At 38.2% G+C, this 14,711-nt stretch overlaps 1 long non-coding RNA gene across 1 annotated transcript in view; it reads right to left on the minus strand.

The window, feature by feature from the left end:
* Positions 1–6,307: 6,307 nt before the first annotated feature.
* Positions 6,308–14,711, minus strand: part of LOC122189678 — a 28,228-nt gene continuing 19,824 nt past the window's right edge. The window contains exon 2 of the long non-coding RNA XR_006181927.1: positions 6,308–7,676. This is a non-coding gene — a long non-coding RNA (uncharacterized LOC122189678). The remainder of the gene's footprint in view (positions 7,677–14,711) is intronic.

Genomic DNA, 14,711 nt, shown 5'->3' on the forward strand with positions numbered 1-14,711 from the left:
GAGGGAACAGAATTAGGACAGCTGACTTAAACTAGTCAAAGGGATATTCCATACCACGTGGTAGCATGCAGAAGGAGTTTTGAACGAGTTGGGAGTTCATCTGGCTCTCTTCCATTGGTCATGGGGCTAGCTGGGCATCAGTAGGGGGGTGGTAAGCAATTTTACATTGCTTATTATGTACATTCATATACATGTATATACACACATAGTCATAACTATTATCCTTTTCCTTTATTCTCAATCCATGAGTTCTACTTTGTTTTTTGTATTCTCTCCCCCATCCCACTAGAAGGGGGGGGGGGGGGGGGGGGGAGACTGTGTGGTGCTCAGTGACCTGTTGAGTTAAACCACAACATTCTAGTCCTGGAATACAGCCTTGTAGTAATCTCAAACACTGTATGAAATCCAAGTTACTCACTTCCAAAGTACCCTCCTGCTCAGCAATACTCATTTCAAGCCACATGGGAGTGGTAGATAGGATGCAATTACATTAATTCACCCGAAAGTGTGCTCTATTTCTTATTAGAATATTAAAGGCACACTTAACTGTTGAAAGAGTAAAAAAGTTACATTTTATTTCTTACACTGCCAACTTTGAAGATGTTTTCATGAGTATTAGTTTATCATCTTTGCACAGTTGATTTTTGTATTAAATGTGCAGCATGGCTGTTGCAGGTCGTGTGTTCATCTGGTTGAAGTGCCATTGTTGAGGACTTTGTAGGAAGGAGGATCAGTTCTTTCTAGTTCTGAAATTCCTATTTAATGTAGATAGGAAACATGGCTTTGAGGATCAGGACTTTGGAGAACTTCTTTGTTTTCCTTTCTTCTTTTTAAGCATAACAATAAGATTTTATATTGCATTTGTCTGGCTTTTTTTTTTTCCAGCCTAATTTACTGTTGTTTTATATAGCATAGTTCATCTAAGCGCATCCATTAAATAAAACAATTCATATTTAAAAACAACAAACCTGGCAGTTGGAACCACAACAGGGGTACAATTCCTGTCTCATAACCTGACATGCCTAAATGAAGACTGCTCGTCTAAGCCTTGTATAACCAAGTTACTTAACCAAGCTCCCTCTGTAGTAAATGCCAGTGATAGAGCTTTACAGAAGGAAAATCATTCACCTATTTGAGGTGCCCACCTTGGGAAAGAATGACTTGCTTTCCAGAGGAAAAAAAATGATTGGTTAAAATCCATTGCTTAAAACTGGGAAAGATAAATCCTACCCCAACTGTTCACAGACAGCCAGAATCATTTATGTCTTAAGCTATAATCAACATCAACAGTCAACCGCGACCAACAGTCTGTGACTGCAAGATAGAATGAAGCAAGGCAAAATGTGACCATGAGGTAAGAATGAACTGACACATGAGCAAATCATAAATAAAGATTTCTGCATCTAATTTTTTAAAGGAAATATTGATTTCTGATGACTAATGTAAGTAGTGGGGTAGGGGAAGGGAAAACATTAGCTGGTCTTTTCTGGACTAATCTCTGCTGCAGATTTAGGTTGTCTAGGGTTCATCTTTTTGGCACACAAAAGTTAAATTACTTAAGAAAGAAGAATCATGGGTAAAACGAAAATGTACTGAAGTAACATCCTTGAAGGCAATAATAGCAATCAGACACCAGCATGAGACCCCCTTTGCTACCTGTTCTGATGGAGAACATGCTTATCCTGCTGACAGAAAAAATCCAAATTATGACAGTGTGACAAGGCCTTTGACCACATCAATAGGTTGGGCTGCAATTGCTGTTCATTTTCCTTTCAAGATAGCTTCTCACCAGCTTCTTGGCAGACAATCAAAACACTGTGTAAATGATGCTTCAAGGGACAAATGTGAGGCACCTAGGAGCTTATGGAAGGGAAAAAAATAAAACCAACCAACTCATTTGTTCATCAGTGGGGAAGGGAGAAACACTCCTCTGCTGATCCATATAGATATCACACTTCTTTATATAGAGAAATTCTATTCCTATCTTTCATAATTCTTGTCCTTCAGAAGACAAATGCTTATGGGATAAGATTTCTACCAATTAGTTTCAGCCCTCAAGCTACTTGTTGTTGGGTTGTTGTTTTCGAGTTTGAGCCAAACAGTGCAAAATATTTTGTTGCCTAGATATTTTTCCCCCCTCTGAAAAGGAGCCAGAAACAGCAGTTGGGGCCCTGCTCTGAAGGTCACTCAACATGAACCCTCCTCAGTAGTTAAACCTGATGGCTAACAGTAACAGTTTGGATTTTACCAACCAACAGTTACACAGCACTTCCTCTGAGCTGCAAGCAATTTAGAATCCAGAAATACGTGTAAATTATTTCATTTATCTTTCCAGAAAAATTATTTTTAAAGACTTCCTTTTACTTGTTGCAATCTGTCTTTTCACATAGCTGTTGAGATTTGGTTTGCAAAACAGGAAAAAACAAGCAAACAGAAACAAAAATGAGCAAGGAAAAGGAAATATTCTTGAGAAGGAAGTTTATCATTTTTATAGTTTTCAACAAAACTTGGACAAAATTTAAAACACAGAAAAGAACTAGCTATTTCCATGTTCAAATACATCACTTCTCTATAGTTCTTCCTGGCTAAGTGTCATGGTTTAACCTGGCTTGTGGCTCAGCACCCTACAGTTGTTTATTCACTTCCCCCTCCTTACCAGTGGGGATGGGGGAGAGAATACAAAAAACAAAAACAAGTAGGACTTGTGGATTGAGATAAAACTATTTACTTGATAGAGAAAAGGAAAAGGATAATAAGTGACTACGCATGCACGTGCACACACACATACACACACAAATGTATATTACAAGTCAAGAGCAAGCAACTGCTCTCACCCCTGACTAATGCCCAGCTAGCCTCCTGAGCTGTGGAAAAGCGCCAGATGAACTCCCACCCCCTTCAAAACTCCTTCTGCATGCTGCCATTTGGTATGGAATATCCCTTTGGCCAGTTTAAGTCAGCTGTCCTAATTCTGTCCCCTCCCATCTCCTTGCTGAGAATGCCCTTGGCTCTGTACAACACTGCTTAGCAGCAACTATAAACAGTATGTTATCAACACTGTTCTTCTAGATCCAAAACACGACATCACACCAGACACACTGCAGAAAACAATTCCATCCCAGCTGAAACTAAGACACTATGGCTTAGCTTATGCTATGTTTTAGCCTCCCTTTTAGGCCAATTTTCCAGATCATTAATGACACTTCAGAATTAGGCCTCATCCAAATTTTCCTCCCTCTTCTCAACGCTTCAATTTGATCTAAAAGTACTGTTAGTTGAAAGTGCTCTAAAAAAGGCTCAATCACAGAGCAATTGGCATTATATTTTTTAAGTGTAAGACTAAGTTCTTTCAGATTTCATCCCTGAAAGGGAACAGCATCTTCATCTGTTGGAAAATACACCTGTCAACACATCTTGAAGCTGTAATACCTAAAGTCTGGACTGATGCTGTTCCGAATAGGCAAAATCCAACAGATTGTTTTAATGAAATTTAGTTTTATCAAATTATATTTAATTAACATTTTTAATTATTGCTTGCTGACACCCCACAGGTCTAATAATTATTTTGAGGCTTTCAATAGCAGCTATAACATCCATCCAGGTTGAAAAACAGCCATTTATTCAAATAACTTTGCACATTAGAATTTATCTAGTGCCTCATACAGATTTTGTTCACACTGTATCACTGCTCAATTTCCTTAATAGCCTCCTCCAATGGATTTGCCAATGAAATTAAAGTTAAGAACTTCAGAGCAGGTTTTGTTGCTAATTTTGTAAAAGACCCAGGAACATTTGGACGTTCTTCAGTGTACAGGTGGCCCATGATTGAAATCAGTGATAAAAGAAACACAAATCTGATTTCCTCAGTCTGATTTTTATTATTATTTTCTAATCTAGATATCTGATTTAAATCCTAGTCCTTAATACTCTGAATGTTGACAAGGTGGTAGATGTTAACATCTCTACAACCAAGTTCAGGATCCAAAGAGGCAGTAAACTGTGTTCCCTAAGCATAACACCCACACGTAGAATCATAGAATCTTTAAGGTTGGAGAAGACCTCTAAGATCATCTAGTCCAACTATCCACCTACCACCAACATTGTCCACTAAGCCATGTTTGTAAGCACCACATCTACACATTTCTTCCAAAACCTTCCTAGGGATGGTGACTTCACCACATCCTGGGCAGCCTGCTCTTGTTTCTCTCTTTGAACCAGAATTTCTTTTAAATTACTTAAATTAATTACTTCTGGGTATATTGACTCAACTTCACTAAAGGTACTTCACTAAAGGTTTGCGAAGCATGGAAACAGGCTGCCCAGAGAAGAAATCTTTCTTAATATCCAATGTAAACTTTTCCTGGTACATCCCGAGGCCATCTTTTCTTTCTCCATTTCTTGTTTTTTTTGAGAAGAGACTGATCCCCACTTTGCTACAATGTCCTTTGTGCTAGTGGTAGAGCTCATCAAATTAAGAGGAGCTGCTTACATTCTTGCCATCCGTTTATGCCATCCCTTCAGCATGTTTAAGCTTCATCCATTTTTCATGCCAGACAGTGGTTGATTCATCTACTGAAGTCAGTATAGACTCTTCACATTTGCTATACGCATACTCCTCAAGCTGTAGGAGTAGCTTAGGAGAGATTGGCTTTATAAACTATGATTCTCTAACCTGTCATTGCTATTTTTCTCCAACAAGCAAAAGAAAAGGACAATAAAGAGTCAGAAGTTCTTCAGAATTCAGAGACAAAAGTTCTCTTTGTTCAGAAAATACTTTCAATTTCTATTTCTTCTACAGAAAACCTTCTACTTGTGTTAAATGCACTCAAATATATTGGTGAATTGTTTTTATCAGAGATGAACCTCTTGACCTTTGAAGTTACAAATAACTGAATCTTGCAATTAGTGAAGACAGTGCCAGCTTACCTACAACTGTTTTATAGCACACATCAGATAAAAGTATTTTTAGATCAAACTGAAACTGCAGTGTAAGACTGAAGCTGACCAGAATCGCAATGCAGAGGAAAACCTCACATGGACACCTGTTTTGAAATTATTCCTGGCTCAAGTAGCAGATCAAAGTGTGTCAGCTACTTCTGATAAGCTCTGATAAGCCCTTGGATATTTTGCAGATCCCAAACTCCTTAACATAAGAGTCACACTAATCAAAGTTTCTCTAGGGTCTCCTAAAAGTAACTGATGAAATTTCACAGCATGTAAAAGGGCATAGATTGGGAATGAGCTTTGCATTCCTTTCCCCAGGTCTGCAAGCTCCTTCTCACAGGCTCATCTCACAATTACCGAGTGAAATAAATTTAAGAGCATCTTGAATTGTTTCTCTTCATTTGAGTTTCTCTCAGTTTTCTATTGCTTTATCCAATAATTAGTTAGAATACATGTAGACGTGGACAGCTAGAATGAGTAAAATTTATCTGTCAGGTAATTGTTTTCTCTCCCAGTCACATATAAATATATTATTTCCTTCCTGATGACAGGGCTAAATAATGTTGTGATCAGTCACAATGACAATATGGACAATGAAAATTCCCTTTCATAGCTCAGAAGGACCTGAAATTCTCACAAGAAACTGGCAGACTTTCCTTCTTGCCCGCCACTCATCATGAAGGCTGAAAGGCTGATTTAAAATGAAACAGGGGCATTCTGAAATGGAAAAATTCTCACTTAATGGGGAATAAGTCAAAACTATTGAGCACATATTCCTTTTCTTCCTTCAGTTTTAATAAGGATTAAAAAGTCTATGGCAGATATTTCAGGATTACTTTCATTTCCATACATAATATAAGAGTTTAGCTGTTTCATATTGGCCTAAGTAATAATGGAGAATTAACTACTGGAAAAAAAATTGTTGAAATGTAAAAAGTCTCAGCAGAAAAAAAAAAAAAAAAAGCAATCATAGCCCTAAATTTTCCAATCCGCATAAACAGATGCATATCAAAAGTTTTGAGAGGAACTTAGAAATCAAAAACAAAACAAAAACACTATCGCAGCAAAAACGGCAACATTAAAGAACAACCACTTTCCCTCTTCCCACATCCCCATACTAGCATCTACATTCACAAGCATATTTTCATTTGACTGTGAGAGTCTTGCTCCTGGTGCAAAGGGCAAGTGGAAGAGGTGTCAAGAAGCAGAAGCTCTCATCTTCCCCGGGTAAGTTTTTGTTGGTAAGAGCCTGAGAAGGGTTTGTGGACTGCACATTTCTCAGAACTAAGTGCACATTGCCTTTCAACAACATCTGGTGCTTTCTAAAGAAGGAAGAAACCATGAAAAAGAACCAAGTTCAATCTCAACCCAAATTCAGTTTTTACTTGCAAAGATATTCAGATAAAGGTGACAGGAAGATAGGAGTTATGTTTTTCTGCTCCTGTTGTAACAGATTCTGCTTGGCCTTCGGTGTTTTTCACCGTACAGAGGTCCAGAGAACCATTTAAGCATCCCAAGTCTGGGCCAGAGCCTTGGAGTAGCAAGAAGCAATGCTGAATTCTAGTAGACGTGATGTGAACCACTAGCAGCCACAAGCCCATCTCTGCTCAGCTAAAATGAAATGAAAGTGCTGAGCAGTGAAAAAAAGAAAGGGAAAAAGAAAAGCTTGGAAACAACAGTCTGTAGTTGTACAAGGAATTACTATAAACTTGTGGGAGTAATATTTCATTTTAGACAGTAGTTCATGACTGGGTAAAGCTGTCATATGCTGACAGTACCTTAATTAACTCTAGGAGATGACAATGCTGTCAGTGACATTAATATTTACCCCCATGTGCTTTTAGTCTACCACAGTTACCCAAAAGACCCACAAGTAAGAATTGTTCTCTCACTGGTCTCTCTAACAAGTTTAAAGCCATCCCCTAGATCAACCTTGTGTGATCTCAGAGATCAGGTGCCAGAAAAGGTCCATGTCTCTGAAGCATCCATTCCAAAACACAGGTGATGCCAAATATTCCATGTCAGACATGATACGCTTACATTTTGTGGGTAAGACTCATTCAAAGAGTAGGAGTTACATTAAAACATGGAGATAACTCACAGGAACATCACCGGTGAATTTCAGTGGGATGAATGCCCAAAAGCATCTAGAAGCAGAACTCTGATCCTTTCAAAGACATAGAGGGTTCCAAACATGTTTGGGACACCTTCACACTTGAGGGCAATCAGTAAATTTGTTTGTCATGGTGAGGCCAGGCACAGCAGATTTGTAGTATCCAATGACATGCTTTGATGCAGGATACTGAATCAAATGCAGAAGTGAGTCTACTCCACTATGACAAGTTCCATATTCCTCTACATTTATCATTTTAATAAGCGAGATTAACTTCTCAAAGCATGCTGTCTAGAATTTATCATGATGACTGATGATGCTTCTGTTGATTTCAGAATAAACTTTGCATTTAAAAAGCATTTTATACTCTGATGTATATAACACCAGAGGTTTCATTTACTTATGCAGCCACAGCTACTCTTTAGGCAGCCCAAGAACTGAGGCTAGCTTCTTAAAGAAACTGAATAGAGTTATTTTGAAAAAATGTCCCTGCATTTGTGGACAAACCAGATCTACTCCCCACACCATCTTCATGGAGCAAGTCATTCTTGTGAAGTTCAAGTTGGTTCAAGCCTTCCTTAGAATAAGAGGAAGGATGGAGGGAAGCCTCAGCATTAACCTTTCCAGAAAAAAAAGAAAAAAAAAAGATTATTTGATTAAACTTCCATTACAAGAACACAGAATATATCCTAATACTCTCAAATATTAAAATCCAACTTACTTTTACACATTAAGGTTTCACTCCTTAATGATCACACTACCTACGTTTTATGTAATTTTTATTTTCAGTAAGGTAGTATTAAAAAAGTTTACAGTCACAGAAATCAATTTTAAGAATATTGCGCTGAAATCAAAGGGTGAAGACTGAGAAACAAAGAGGAGGTTATGAGACTGTGGAGGAAGATATCTGAAGTAGGAGAGAGAAGAATTTAGCCAGTGTAAAAGCACGAGTAATAATTAATATTTACACAGCAGAGGTGGATTCCCTTATACATTCTCCTAATTGTAAATTAATCTGTAAAGCAGGAATTTAGATGATACTGCTGATCTCAGTTGGCCTAAGAAATCCCAATACAGCTAGGTAACAACTCTTAGATTGCTCATTATACATGATGCTGGCAAAAGCTTAGGCTCTGAAAAACACAGACATGACACTCTGATCTCCCAGCACAGTTGCACAGGTATTTATCTATCATGTGTTATCCAGTAAAAATATAATTAACCTAAATGTTAGCAGGAGATTTTTGGAAGCTTCCAGCACATTGTCTGTTCTCCTCAGGATGGACAATTTCCAGTTGAAAAAAATGGGTGGCTTGTCCTACTTAAAAATATTAACATAAATATATAATCAGCATGAGATATCTATTTCTCATGTCAAGATCTGATGCCCCTAGGTCTTTCTACTAACCAATGAAGGCAGTATGAGAAGAAACCTGCTGCAGAAATCAAAAACAGATCTGGAAAAAACAATTTGCTGTCAGACCAATTAACAGAGGAGCTATTGAATGAACAGAGACTCTCAAGAAATAAACTGCCATCAAGGCATGGCTCCCTAGCAGCACCTCTCTGCTACAAGCCATGGTTTCCCAATGGTACCTCTCTACCGCAGCTATTCATATCCCATGTTTCTGTAAGGCCAGATACAAGAAAGCTAAATCAATTTGACTTGAAGCTCTTCTTGAGTCTAGGATCACACTTCTTACTTTAAAATGAAAAAAAAAAAAAAAAAAAAGCTAGTAAATCATCTGCTAGAATAAAATGTTCTTAATTCACTGTTCCTCAGAATGTTTTAACAAAAATGGGAAGCTGAAATAAGCCACATTCTATACACAAAACACACCCTAAGTCAAAAAGGTAAAAGACCTACAGGTTTAATAGCTCCAGGGTTTCTAGTGCCTAATGAAAGATGCTCCTGACCTCACCTTCAGAGTTTTGGACAGCTGCTACTGAAGGGCATATTCACGGGACCAGAGCCAACCTTCCTAACCCCAGAGCACCATTCTAGTCACTTAGGCACACTGCCTCCAAAAATTAGGTGTTATTTTTCTCTGCCAGCAGTCCTGACTTCTGCCTTGCCAACACATTATTCATGCCAATTTCCATTGCAAATTCATGACAGTATTGACTTTTTCCTATTATTAGAACAGAAACATTAAGGTAAAGCACAGGCTACCCAAAATCCTTAATAGATTATTAAAGTCAGCAGCCGTGCCACAGAATTTCTCAGATTATTTAGCCTTTTTTGTAAAGAAACAGCTAATATATGACCCAAACAATTACTGAATGTGAACTTTTGCAGATAGCCTGAAGGCAGCTGTAGAAGACAGGACAGAGCAACAATTTCCAAAGAGCAGCAGGCAGTCAAGCACTGTCTGCCAGGATAAAGCTTCTCTTAGTTCATTAGCATCAAGAGGGAATCAGTTAATAGGAATGCACTTTCACATACGTTCAGCTTTTTAAAATGCCTTTGAGCTAGGGGATTTTCTTTGGGCATAGTGTTGTGCTGCTAAAATAAATCTTTTCTTAGTAAGAGGGAAAGGGAAATTTTCCTTGTTAAACATCAGTCCATCTGCACTGAGAACGGCCCTAAGAATCACCAATGTAAGTGTCAGAGTTTTGGCTTACCTCTGCTCAACACTTCCAAAATAATTAACATAAATAATGAATAAATTGAAAAGAACAGCAACGAGGGAAGGGCAAGTGACCAAATGGAAACTGGAACATAGGAGAGGGTGGGAAGAATCACTTCAGACTTTGGTGTTTCTGATGTAGTATAATGGCTTGTTTAAAACAGAGTCCTTGAAGGGCTTTATGGAAAACCTACCATTATCATTTCCTCAACAGAGGAACTAAGTAAATAAAAATCAAGCAAACAACAAAAAAAATCAGCTGTCTTTATAATCACATGAAGCCAGACCTAAATAAGTCCAATAATACAGTGAACCCTTCAAAAGAAAATTGAATGTCTTTTCATCCTCCTTGTGCTGCTTATCAGAGATTTAGGAAAAATAGAAAGTTGAACGCTAATCTGTTAGGTTTCAATGAAAATCTGCAGGACAAAGAAGGGATTTCTGATGTTGTCCTAGAGAAGAGCAGGCAGGCAGTGCAGGCTGGAGAATACTAGCAAGGGCAAGAGAAATGTTAATCTAGGCAAACCAAACGTAAGAAGCTTCATGAAGAGCTAGTTAATCCATTCCAGAAATCCAGTGCTGGCAAATACGGCATGCACTGACCTATACCAAACCAGATGAGATAAACTGAGGAAGACAATCTGGAGAAAGAAGAAAAAAAGAAATAAAAAAAGAAAAAAAGCATTGTTTCCGTTTGGGGCTATTTACTTCCTCTACTACATGCTTGTACTCTTCAGAAGCAGCATTCAAGATGGAGGTGTCCCAATGAAAGCCTACCACAGTTGTATTTGCATCTAAAGATGCAGTCAGTGATCCAGAAGAGAGATAAAACACACTGAATCAGATTGAAATCCGAGACTAAAATCCTTCTTCACTGTAACTGTTTCTACTCAATTAAGCTAAACTTCTGAAAGGCCAAGGAAAATTTTGTTTATATATACACACACTGTAAACACACATGGATATATATACAGAGCAGCTGGTTTCATCTCACTATGACCTGTTCCTAATGTGGTATTTTATGATAACCATTGCACACTTCTTCAGAATATATCAGTGGCACACTATGATGTCACTGTCACAACCAGAACACAGAACATTCACTGAAATTTCTTCTCTCCTACTTATTTTCCTCACAAAATAGCACAATATCTATAGGCAATAAATGATTCCCACTTCTTCAATACTGAGGAGGTGAAATACTATTCATTTACCTACATGATCTCTAACAAAAAAGCACTCAGATCTTAAAGGACAAAAAAGTCTGAACATTTTTCAAACAGCTTTAACTAACTAAAATAAGGATGAATACTTCAAACCTTGATAATACAAGCTTTTACCATTCTCTGACAGGTATTTCTGGATAAATAAATCTGTATGTTTTCTGTCCAGAAAAGTCAAGTCAATACTGGATCATTGCATACAAATGCCTACTTATAGCAGATAAAGCAGCAAATCTACACGATTAGCTCAGAATGTAATTACAAAAGGGAGCCATAGGATAGATCCTGCTATCAGCTACACTGCTTTTAACTGCAGTGGATCTGAATGGAACTCCTCTAGTTTTACACGGGATTAACATAGGCAGGGTATGACTTGTTTTCTTAATTTCTCCACAGCAAAATTATTATAGAGGGAAAGTTTAGGTGAGTGTCTTGTATAACAAATTGAGAAGCCCCAAGAAGAAGGACTTCAGGGTGTTGGCAAGTGGAAAAATTCAACTTGGGCTGGCAACGTATGCTTACAACCAGAAAAGCATTTCTAACTTGGACTACATCAAAAGAAGTGTGGCCAGCAGATTGACAGAGGTGACTCTCCTTCCCCCTCAAGTTCATGAGACCCCACCAGCAACATTGCATTCATCTCCAGGGCTCCAGCATAAGAAACCTGTTGGAGTGGTTCCAGAGAAGGAACATCAGAGACCTGGAGCACCTCACCTATGAAGATATAGCAGTTAGGTTTATTTAGCCTAAGGAAGGGAAGGCTCTGGGAAGACCTTACAGCAGCCTTCCAGTGCTTGAAAAGAACACTAGAGAGTCTTTATCAGGGAGCACAGCAGCAGGACAAGGTATAAGGCCTTTAAACTGCTTGTGGCCAAGAAGGTTGATGGTATCCTGGGGTGCATTAAAAAGAACATAACCAGCAAGTCAAGGGAAGTGATACTTATGTTCACCTCTGGAAAAGATGGATGCTCATGAGTCTAACCATCAGGAAATCTATACTGCTTCTTTGTCATGTATAGGTAGCAAGAAGAGAGTTGTGAGGAAGATTTTTTCAAGCCAAACATAAGAAGAGGGCTGTCTGGCACCTAAACTTTTTCAAATCCTTGTCTCTGATTATACAATAACCTAAGATCTTTAATTTGCACACACAAATAACATGTATTTTGCAACAGCTAGGGCAAGATATGTTTTCCGTCAAGAAAATGATAGAGTTATCTTGCTTTTTAGGTTTTATCTTCTCTACAGTTGGTCATAGACTTAGCCAAACCCACCCCATTTATTTACCTCCTTATTGACCGCTTTTCTTCCACAAGGATGTACATAAGTACTGCCTCAATGTCTTTATACTAGACCCTGGTTAAAATGACATTTTTTTACTATTACAACTAGATTTAGATAATTGAAAGTCTTCCTGTGTGGAAGTTATATAAAATAAATATACAATATTTATAATATTTAATATAATATTTAGTATTTGTGAAGCTAAATATAGCTTCACAACATCACCTAGAAAGCTACTTAGGGATTTTTCCCTTTCAGTTTCAGAAATTCAGCCTCAACTCCTAAGAAACCTCTGTTGTTAGGAGGAGGGAAAAAAATTGCATATCTAGTTTTTATTTCTGGAAAAGGCCTATGCTCAATTACATTTTTACAATACCTAAGACTACAGAGATTACATGCCCAGTTCAGAACTTATTCAAGAGTAACAACGGTAGTCATACATCAACAGCAGTTCTAAGCAATTCAATCCTAAAATCTGCTACCCTGTTGGAGAATACAACTCACAGACAATTTCTAGCATCTCTTAACAGCTTTAGTGTTCTCAGAGTGGCATATGCAACAGATGCCTGAAACCTGAAAGGATGAGTACCAAGTGGAAGAGTAGATTTGTTTTTTTTGCACTATTTGGACACTTCTGATAGGGAATTAATAAAAAAGGCTGTTATGCAGGCTTCTTTTGAGATTATTCTACTGTGGAAGCCTGCCTACCAAAAGCCTTTTAAAGAATACTATGAATTTTCTTTACAACACAGGCCATTGTCAAGATGAAAGCCTTAAGGGAGAAAGACATTTTCTTACTTGGTTCATTCACATTTAGATAGTTAAAACCGGGCAGTAATTAATTCTGAATTCTTTTGCACACTTTCAAGGAAGAAAGAAGCAATACATCTATTATTTAAACTCAAGGCAGTAAAGCAATGCAGATGTGTTTAGAAGTTTCATAAACTATTATTTTGTCAAGAGGGATCTAGAAAAGGCATTGTGGGAAAAAATCCCACGAACTGCAGAACTGAGCAATCTTCCCATGATTTAGATTTTTCAGGCCTCTATACAATGAAAAAGATATTCAACAAGAAAAGTATAAAGTAACTTTTATTTCTGCACCCAACTTTCCTAAAATATCACGATTATTCTTCTCTTGTACTGAACTTCTGCTTCAACACAGTACCTTACAGTGAAATTATTCTCTCATGGGGTCTCTATAACTGCTTTTGTTCTGCAGGGAACACCACAATCATTTGCCTTTGTTGTATTACTCCCAGCAATGTTTTAAAATAAAACATTTTTCCTTCTTTAGTAAAAGAAGAAATACTATGAATAAATCTTCGAAATATTAGTACGATTATCTGATATTGTATTACATATCATTCATATATTTAAAAGTACTGAAGTTTTCTTACTTAAACATAATTTGTACAAAAAGATACAGAAAGACATTTTTAGTTTCAATGTAAGATAGAATGAGACCTCTTCACATATAGGGAACATAGACAACAGTAAGAAAACTTTCACATTGGCAAGTAGATTTAGCTAATGGTATTACGAGTCCAGATTTGTAATACTGGATTAAAACCAACCACTATAATCTAGAAGAACTATGGCTTTCTTTTTGAAGTATATCAGGCTGATTTTAGTCATTGTGTTGTTTTCACTGTGTCCTGAACCAGAATGCTTAGGAAGATCCAGTTTGCCCAAATATCTATCACAGAATCATAGAATTGCTCAGGCTGGAGAAGAGCTTAAAGTTCATCAAGTCCAACTGCAACCTAGCCACAGTACCCTAACTCTAACAACTGTCTGCTCAGTCATGTCCCTGAGCACCAAATCCAAACGGTTTTTAGACACATCCAGGGTTGGTGACTCAACCACCTCCCTGGACAGCCTATTCCAGTGCTTAACAACCCTTTCTGTAAAGAAGTTTTTCCTGATATCCAACCTAAACTTACCCTGGCACAACTTGAGGCCATTTCCCCTCATCCTGTCACTGTCACCAGAGAGAAGAGACCAATCCCACTCTCACTGTAAGCACCGTTCAGATACCAGAAGAGAGCAATAACGTCTCCCCTCAGCCTCTTTTCACCCAGACTAAACAGCCCCAGTTCCTTCAGTCTCTCCTTGTAGGGCATATTCTCCAAGCCCTTCACAAGCCTTGCTGCCCTTCTTTGGACCTGCTGCTGTACCTCAACGTCCTTTCTGTACTGAGGTGCCCAAAACTGAACACTGTACTTGTGGTAGGACCTCACCAATGCTAAGTGCAGGGGCAGGATTACTTCCCTCGTCCTGCTCAGCACACCATTCCTGATACAAGCCAGAAAGCTATTGGCTTTCTTGACAACCTGGACACACTGCTGGCTCATATTCAGCCGACTGTCCATCACTACACCGAGGTTCCTTTCCATCAGGAAACTTTCCAGCCACTCCTCCCCAAGCCTGTAGGGTTGCCTTGGGTTGTTGTAAAGAGAAACGATTTGGCCCTAGTGAAACTCATATAGTTTGCCTTGGCCAATCGACCCATTCTAT

Source organism: Lagopus leucura, unplaced genomic scaffold (assembly GCF_019238085.1).
Source record: "Lagopus leucura isolate 7727_CA_CO unplaced genomic scaffold, USGS_WTPT01 Super-Scaffold_100157, whole genome shotgun sequence".
In the NCBI taxonomy this organism is placed as follows: domain Eukaryota; kingdom Metazoa; phylum Chordata; class Aves; order Galliformes; family Phasianidae; genus Lagopus; species Lagopus leucura.